A 10170-nucleotide genomic window follows, 5' to 3' on the forward strand; every position below is an offset into this window, starting at 1 on the left:
CATTCAAGGTACATGAAGGTTGTTGTGTTTTGCAAGCTTATGTCATTGCTCTGAGAGTATATATATCTAGCCAGTCAAGATGACTCTATATGCAACCCTATAGAGACTGTTCTCGGCTGTGGATCCTCACTGCCAGAGCCTCGTGTGTCGGGCTTTGCCTGTAGTGAGATGATGGTAGTGCTGGGATTACACCCATCGCTCCCACCATTTGGTAACCTCACTGTGAGGACAAAGAGGAGGTTGAACATGACTCATGTTCGGCTCCTTGAATCGTTTCCCAGACCGACGCTGCTGCTGCTGCCCTGCACTCTCTGAGGAGAAAGAAGACTACATGTAGATTTGTAGAACTGGGCAGTATGGAGTTCTCTCACAGCGCAGGAGCGTCATCTTTTTATTTTTTGAAGGATGTCTCCCTCTCTTTGTTTGCTGAGATTCTTCCCTTAAGTCTTCCGATGGGAGCCACTTGTATGATATAGGAGCCAATGTTCACCATCATGGAGTATGTGGAGGTCTCACGGCAAGAACGTCTCTGTGTTAAGGCTCCTATCTCTGGTTCTGCAGAGTTAACATGGAGGGGAAGACCAATGCTCAGCAGTTGAGACCTGTTCCCCACACAGGTTAAGAAGATGGAAAATTCCTTGTGGCAACTTGGTCAAACATGCCAGTCAATTACTTTTTTTAATACGACCTGCCTTGTCAGATTTTCTTCCAAACGTATAACAAATTATACCCAAATTTGCAGAAAATCAGCTAAAGAAAACGCATAATGATGTGTATTTTCGTCCGCAAGTCTACTAATATGCTAACAAAAGGAGATGGGTGCATTTAGAAGAAAAGTTGCCATTAAACCATGTTTGTTATCTAACTATAAAGCAAGGAATCTCAGTCTGTCTGTCTGTCTGTGGCTATGAGCTTCGTATATCTCGACAAGCGTTAATCTGTGTCGAATTTGGTGCAATTTGTCTATTGATATTGATCGTGACGCAAACTTAGAATAAACAAGGGAAAAGCACTCGGAGCCGGAGTGTGAGACTGGGTCCAGCATGTCGTCCACAACGGGACTGTCTTGCATGCGCTGCACTTCCTGTTGCGGCTTGATAACACATAGCATTATAACTGAGCTCTTCTACATGAACAGAAAGCCAACTGGAGGCTGACTCGATTCAGAGTGTATTTCATCGCTGCAATTTTTTTTTCAACCACCAAATTTCAATCAGTTTCCAATTTAGATGGACAAATTATCTGCAAGGATTACTCCCCACCTTAAGCTGTGTTTACCCACAGTCAACATCTGACATAAAAAGCAAAACCTCAGCATCTTCCAGTCCCTCAAGAGAAGAGAACGGCCCAAGATCCTTGTTTCAGCCTACGCACGTCTTTAGACCCCTGGAGTGATTCTCTCCATGGTGGAGAAAGATGCTCTATACTTTCCCCGCCTTCCATCTGATCTCAGTCCTCATGCGCATCCGTCCATCATTAGAACCTGCAGGGCTTCATTCTGCACATCCTACTATCAACCGTGTGTGTGAGCAATCCATCTTATTATGTCAGGCTGTGCGGGGAGGTCCTTGGCCACTCTGTCTTGAAGCATTTCTTTGCAGATGTAAGGAGGCAACATCTGGTGTTACATTTGTCTGCCCGTCAGTGGGAATTGCCTTCAGGAACTCCTCTCTCTGAAAGGAGCTGTTTAAGCCCTTAGAGACAAATCTGTCACTCACCTTCAGCTGAGAACAAGTAGACGAAGCTATACTAGCAGCACTGACAAATGAGTGGAAAATGTTGACGCTTGATCTATCCAGCCTTGTGTCAAAGGTGCAGGCGGTAATATAATGACACTTAGAGGCTTCTCTTTTCACACGGCAATGTAACAATTGTGCATCGTTTGATTGTGCAGATCTTTAAAACTCTTGGTTGTTGGCGGAGTGAGCTCACTTATTAATGGGCCTATGAACAACACAGTGATTTCATTTCAGTCACAGCTAAATTCATATATTGCATCGCTGAGATAAGTTGTAAAAGAAAATGAAATTGCTCCATAAATTTGCAGCTGAAAACTCTGCAGGATGTGAGTGATGCTGTTGAGTTGAGCTGAACAAAGATCCCTGTGAAACACTGCAGTCCCTCACCGTGCCTTAAACGATTCAAGCTGTTTTGGATTACTTTGTGTCAGACATTCCCCATGATCGTCAGTGTTATCGTGACAATGCTGCAGAAACAATGATATATTTCAGTGAGGAATTTAAACCCTTTTCAAAGTTTTAGAGTTTTCTAAATGACTGCAAAAACTTTACAAACTAAATGAAATGGTATACGTGACAGATAACCAGCACAGACCTCAGCAAAGACTACTTGATGTTTTGTTTTCTGTAAAAGCCGATAGGCCTACTCCTCAAACCTGCAATAATTGAACATATCACACCTTTTAAACTGCTATTACATTTTTTCAATTCAATTCAAATCACAAATTTGCCTCAGAAAGCTTTACAATCTGTACAACATACAACATCCTCTGTCCCAGGACCCTCGTATTGGAACAGGAAAAACTAATATGGTGAACTTCTTTATCAAACTGTTGCTTATTTACACATCCAGTGCAACATTATATGTAAATTAAATCTAAATTATATTAATTCCTCAATTCTAGAGCTAAATATCTGGCTCTTTAGCCCCCAAATGCTCCACTATGCTCCCCAGCTAGTTGCTGACTGTGTCTGTCTGTCATTTGGTGCTGAGCAGGTAGGTTACTGTGGGTGTTTAGAGCTTTTTCACTAAAAATAGCTGCCTGCTGCGGCTGAAAACAATGCCCTGAGAGCAGTTAGAGTGAAACTTAACAGTGAAGTTCGATGCTGGACGGCTGTGAACTTCCTCTTCACTGATTTATGTAAACAGAAGATCCAGTTATGTGGTGAAGCGTTGACGATGCACAACAAGGGCGCTGTGCGCATTAACATAAAGCAAAGTCAGAGCACATAACCAACTGTCTGTGTCGATAATGAAGTTAAAACAAAAGAGCCGATCGGTCTTTGTCCTTCCACACTCCACTGCTCTAAGTGTGTTTCAGAGGAAAGTGATGAGTAGGCACTCTCACTGGAATGTTTGGTCTGAGGCCAGTGTACAGCCTTCTTTGTTGTTGTTTTTCCCTCACTTCCACCGACTTCACACTCCATATTTCTGTCTCTCACTCCCGCTCTCCCGAGCAGCAGAAGGTGATAACAGTAGAGTGTACAGCATGTCTGAGTGGTTTTACTCAACATGTTCTGCTGACCGCGCTCATTATGTAAGGAGGATTTTTGGCAGTAGTGATCATTTACTATAATAACCAGCACTGTGACAAAATTAGTTTTTCTGTGTTGTGTTTATCACAGAGGTCCGACAACTGGGTAATGTGGATTCGGACCTTACATGCCACGGCCGTGTCACCAAATTAACCAGAACAATCCCAACATCCAATGGTTGTAGTTGTATTCCAGTCAGAACCAAAGTGGTGGGCCAGCTGACATTGCTAACCCTAGAGCCATGCTGCAAGCACGGCTAAAAATAGATCTAAATTAAAAGACTTCTTGTCACACGTAACTGCAGAGAAATTTACATTTTCCACTTGTCGGTTGGAATACTGCAATGCCCTCCTCAGAGGATACTTTTGGTTTTTATAGATTATACTAGTTGCTGGAATATTTTACCATGTAGCAATATTTTAATATCACAAATGTATCAAATAACTTACAACAAATAACCCACAGAGACTTCATTCACTGACGCCACAGTTCCGGTGTCGGTTACAGACCATTTCAAATGTGGGGGGCAGGCTGTGGCCATATGCGATCTTTCACATCTATTACATTTTAGGAGGTAGAGCGGTCGTCCACTAATTGGAAGGTCGGTGGTTCATCCCCGGCCCCTGCAGTCTATATCTTGAAGTGTCCTTGGGCAAGATACTGAACCCCAAATTGCTGTGAGTGTGCATGTGAATGTGTATTGCTCCCGATGAGCAGGCGGTAACTTGTACGGCAGCCTCTGCCACCAGTGTATGAATGTGTGTGTGAATGGGTAAAGCTGACTTGTTTTGAAAAGCGTTTTGAGTGGTCGCTAAGGCCTGAGCGCTATATAATGCGGTCCATTTATCAGCTCCATAGGTTTAAACCCAATAAAACTCATTCAGTGCTAATGTACATGTTATCACTGTTATGAACAATTTCAGTTTCCCCTCTCTGGGGATATTGTTTTGATTTTTTACGGCCCAAAACTGTTTGAGTTCACTCTTAACGCTCTCCACATTTCAACAAGAGCTCTGATAAAAACCCACTGTACGCGAATGGCCAAGCACCAAACAGCAGACAGACGCAGTTGGCAACTAGCTGGTAAACATGGTGGAGGATTTAGCAGCTAAAGAGCCAGACATTTCCCTGCAGACCAATAATGGAACAAGAGAAAGAGTGAATATTGGACGTAGGTCCAGTTGGCCAGAAACACAACACCAAACAGATGCTAATAATAATTCTCTGGATCTGCATGATAGAATAGGCAACTGTTTGCTACAACGTTCACCATATCAGCTTTATAAGGTGATAATATGTCAGAGTTGTGTTTACAGCCGCCCCACCTTGGCTAAAAATCAATTAATGTGGTTTTAATATTGTTAAAGAACAGACTGAAAATATTCCTTCATTTTGATGTTCTTTGCTTCCTTGCCAAGAACAATGCCCTCTATAAGTTTCTCCTTCTTGCTCTTTGATGAAACTTTACTCTGCTTTGCTTTGTGTCTCTTCCTAACCACTATCTTCTTTTTTATGTTATATCAATACAGAAGATTGATGACAAAAACAGGTTGTGTTTAAATGAGATCTGTGACCTCTCCCTGATCCCGAAGACATATGACAGTAACAATAATTTATTTATTCTCAATAATGCTGCCAGTGTGTTGAAGTGAGCTCACAATCATACCGTTCATGGTCAATTTGTTTCATTTTATTGCTTGTTTGTGGTTAATAAATGTCTGAATGTAGGTCAATAATCCAATATGTGGAAAGCTTTCACCTATGGCAGACTTGTATCTTCAGAACACCACTGACAGGCTGTTACTCAGTTCATATCATTCGGTTTGCAGTGGAAAAACTATATAGACAGCTCCGACAGCTCCGGTTTTCAACTGTCCTTCCAGCAGTAAAGGTTAATTTGCCTGATAACACAAATGAGTCTGCGCCCTTAATTCATTGGAAAATGCTGATTAAAATATTAGCATATAAAAAGATGAATGACCTCAAAGATGCTCAGATAAAAGCAGTCAAAAGTGGTTGTGTTAGGTCGACCACGAGATGAAACTCTTTTGATTGGAAATACGTTTCCAGCCAGTTGCTACACAACTGGGAAATGTTGTGATGGAGATAAGTGATTAATGTGCTAAATATATGCAGTAAAAAAAGACTGTATTGTTAGATGAATAAGCAAATCAGCTTTGGAGAGAACCCATGTCATTAAATTTACAGCATATTTGACTGTCCAAAGTCAAAATAATACTCCAAGCGGTCACATCCATCTACCATTTACTGATGTCTTTGTGACTCAATGGAGCCTTTTTATATGATTAAAGAACTTATCCAAAAGAAGAAAACACTCTGGGGAGCTCTCTTGTTTGTCTCCCATCAAACCACCTATAGTCTCCAAAACCTAAACTTCTGTGTCACACAACTGAAAATAGAAATAGGAGTGGAGCTGTGAAAAAGACAAACTGGACACATTTTCAAAAAATCCACTTACAGGATTGTGCTGAAATGATTAACGACTTATTTTGCCATAGCCTACATATTCTTAAGACTCTGTGTTCTTGTTTTGCTCTCTTTCTTGTTTTGAGTGAAGAATGGAAAAGATATCCAGCTTTGTATACCGTCATTAATCAAGGAATGCTTTAGCTACCAAGCAAATACCAAAAAACTCAATATTTTTGCTTTCTCGCCCTGTAGCCTTTGACTCTTCTGAGAAGTGGTGACATAACTGAAATTCATACAGCCAACGCCAAGACGCAACATTCCTTCCACTTGGTTTACCTGCTCAGGTAATATCATGTGACTGCTGCTGTAGCCATGGCAATGAACCCCTGCAGATGCCCTCGACCCCGGCTCCTCTGACGGGCTGATTAGCATGCATGGATGAGGCCTGCGCTCTGGTCCTGTCAGCTCCTGGCATGGGCTCTAGCTCACCCCTGCAGAAGACCCAGCTGGCAGTATGCCTCCCTCCCATCATGCTCACGCCTGCTGAATTCCACATGACTGGACTCGTCCTCCAGGACCCGGAGACCATGCTCCTGTACAGCAAATGTCAGCGCCAGAATGTCTCAGTGAATCACATGCAATGATGGTATCTTTCGAAGTAGAGTCTCTAAATCTGCAACCAAAACAGGTTTTCTTGGACATGTGGTCCTGCTATAAAAACTGACAATATCTTATGTCATCATATATTTCCTCTTGTCTCTCAGAGTGAGCTTTTTTCTTTATTTCTCATATCCTTTTTCATTCTGAACGTCATGCCTTTTGACGGGGCAGCTTACAAAGACGTCAGCTGAAGAAAAATATTCTATGTACAAAGCCGTCAGCTGTCACTTCTGCCCTCTCACTTGATTCTTCAGTGCCTCTCTACCAGCCCTCCAGCCCTCCAGCCCAGATAAAAAGGGACCTCTTCTAAGGTGTTTCATGAGGCATTATAAAACGGTTGCCATGGAGACCCAGTCTGAACAGGCTCCACATACAGGCAGCAGAGTAGGAAATGACAGATGCAATATTTCACATTAGAACAAAAACTGTTTTTTCTCTTGTAAGCACACAGTCTGATGGGCAGTTGTGTTAAAATGCCAAAGATCAAGACCCTGAAAATAGGTCTGTAAGGCTTCGTGTTGTGGTCCGTGAAGCTGCATTGGAGGGATTGCTTCTTGCTCCAGCGAGGTGGGTTCAATGGTATTTTCCGCCTCATTTGGTCTTTGTTGTTGTTTCTCCCTGAAGAGATGACCTATATTATCAAGGATGGGAGATCAAAGAAGGCTTTCTTGAGAGATCTCATGAAGCTTGCATCTTACAAACCCCAAGAATTAGCTCTGATTGCGCAACGGCCTCGCTGCACTGCAAAATGTGGCCATGAAGCCAAACAGTGGAAAAACAGCTTCTTTGTAGCTGCTCAGCCTACAGGATTCATGATCCTGCAGTTTAGGAGGAACAGAGCTTTTGATGTTGAGGATTGTAATTACTGTCTTTTCTTGAGATAATGCACACTCTGCTCATCGCTGTTTATTATCCTCTTCATAAGCATCTAAGTGGTGGAAATAAAGAAAGTTTTTACTTTTTTTGGCAAACTTCAGCACAACTTCAGTCTTAAAAGAGATGTCCGAGTTCTCTATGTAGGGCAAGCTTCCATAACGTTCTCCATATTTTACCCATGAATTCTCATTAGTGTTACCAGCAGATAATATGTGAGCTAATGCTGGCCTCTATTCCTGTTCAGGTCCTTGGTTGCCCATTCATCAGCCATTTATACTGTGGAAATGAAACAAGGTCACCAGTGGGAACCGGCTACCTGCTGGGAGCAAGTGTTCACCCGTCGCTTTGCACTCCCTCACCTGATCCTTTCTCCTTGGTAACCCAACTCCTGGTTCATGTGCCCGCTACAACTGGGTGTCTCGTTCCATTTCCAGTGCTCCGCGTGATGTCACAGACGCCTGGCTGCCGAACATAGAAACGGATACACCAGAAATGCCCATATGTCTCCGTGACCTGTATCAGTCGGTATGCAGTCACGCATCTCATTAGCCACAACTTGACGCAGCATATTGACCGTAATGGCCATTTATCAAAAATAGGTCTTCTCCCTGCAGTACTTGAGCACACAATGGTGCAGAAACTGGGGAACTGGTGTGATTTATGAGGAGGTTCTCCATTGCACTGTTTGAGTTGCCATTGTGCAAGATAATGAACATGGTGCAGCTTCAATCCAAAACTAAAGGTCAATAGTTTGATGTGTGTGCGTTAAATCATTATTAATAGCAATCTGGTTTAGTGAAGGAGAATACTTTATTCACTGTTATTTCTTCCTGACCCTGTTTTGTGCATTGATAGCATCTGTTGTGATTTATGCAGGAGGATGCTGGAGTTTAATTGTGTGATCTTTTGGGGAATTCGTGGAGTTCTAACGGATATTCCAGGTTAGATCAGGTATAACAAATGGGTTTTATACTTAAAGGATAAGTGTGGCCGTGTCATATGTTTTCTTTATGTCAACAATTCCCATGAAAATAATAAAACCAGCAATAAACTGATCCCACTCGCAAGTTATCCGTGTGTGTGTGTATATCCAAAGCCTGATATGTCGTAATCTATAGAGCCCCATTGTTAATAAAATGCTCTCTAGAGCATCAAATGTATATCAATCTGCAGCTGAAAATAGTCCCTTATCAATGTACAATTTATTCCTGTTTGAGTGTCATTTTCTAAAACTACAATGCCCAACTGTTAAGGAAATGTATTAACTAACTTTGTAAATGAATCTATATATTTGTGACTTCTTGTTCAAGCTTCAGGGCCCCAACCAATTGGTGCCTTACTTGCTACAGGCAGGGTAGTAGTCGTAACGTTTTGAGAGAAACTGATTGCACATCTAATTAGACAGGAGGCAGATTTTTCACTCCTCAATTACTCATACTAGAGTGGTTGTTTCCAGTTTAACTGATGGCCCATCATCTCCCCCAAATCTGTAAAAGCTCTCAGCTGCTGTGTCTTTATTTCTAAGGCCTCAGAAGGGAGCACCGCTTTTATGTCTCCAACTGACTCCTGCAGCAAATAAGACGTAATGATGAAAAAGTCTCCCGGAGGGAGTTGATCTCTCACTGAGTCCATATCTCAAGTTTCCCCTTCACCAATTAGCCAGTACAGAAATTAAATGAACCCCCTGCAGCTCCTGATGCTGCTTCATATATATATATATATATATATATATATATATATATATGTGTGTTTTAGCTGTTAACCAGCATATTGCACATAGAAAGAGTGTCTGACAAGTAAAGGAAGCCAGAGGGCAAAGTGAAGGCCGCCTTCTGTGCTCTGGCTGTGTCGATACAAACCATAACAAAGCCGGTTAGATTTCAGGAGGAGATTCACTGGAACTATTTTCGACACTACTGTATTTGTGAGCCCTACCATGGTGCACTGTCCCCTGGGAGCCTGGATGTGTGAGGCACGATCTCTTTTTTTTAAAGCATGAGTAAATGTTATAGAAGCCAAACTGTGACACATCATTCAAGGCGGACAAAACTGGAGACAGGTGTCTTAAATAACCGTAACAGATTATCACTGAGGGTCAAATTGAATTATTGAATTACTGCTGCCGTGTGGATGGGAATGCCCCTCCCAAATACGACAGACCCAGTATTAGGAGTGTGTGACATAACAAAAAGCTCAGAATCTCTACTCTCGCTGTTTCTCACCTGTCTATTCTCTTTTTCAAATTGCCTTTCTTTCTCTTTCTACGACTGAGAATGCCCACTTCATCCCCTTGCCTGAGGTGAGTTTAATACCTGGGGAGGTCTCGATAAGAAATGATTAAGTATGTGAGGGTAAAGTCATTAGGGCAAGTTGGAAAGTCTGCAGAAATTAATGCTAATCTCCTGCCGCTTCTGCAAGAGTCTGCAATCTTTCACCTGTAGGTCACGGAAACTATACTTCACATAACAATGAGATGGCAATAACGTGAGTTTTTCACAAAAGCTGCCTTTTGCCAATAACATACTTATTTCTCCATTGTCCTACATTGTTGAAAGACTAATGAATTCAAGTTTTTTTTCTTCCTCTTTTATGTATTCAATTAATTAAACAGAACAGGTGCTGGCACATCTTTGGCACAGAGCAGATTAGCCACTGTCAACAAAGATCCATTTAAGAGAGCTCGCAGTGAATCCAAGACCTCGTTTTGTGAGTGGCAACTTGGAATCAGACTTTCTTTGAAATACAGAGGAAATAGAAAATATGTCATGTGAGTGTGCTCTCAAACTGATTAAGTGATTGGAATCAAGAGATTTTGAGGGATATCTTGAATATGAGATGGGGGGGATGTGCAGATGATGTGACTAAGGGTGTCGACTTGTATGGTTGTGGTTGGATTCTGCATTTAAAACTGAGTTCATTTCCAAATGTA

This window comes from Cebidichthys violaceus, unplaced genomic scaffold, assembly GCF_023349555.1.
Source record: "Cebidichthys violaceus isolate CVI_PGR_0920_01 unplaced genomic scaffold, fCebVio1.0.p SCAF_8, whole genome shotgun sequence".
NCBI classification, from domain to species: Eukaryota; Metazoa; Chordata; class Actinopteri; order Perciformes; family Stichaeidae; genus Cebidichthys; species Cebidichthys violaceus.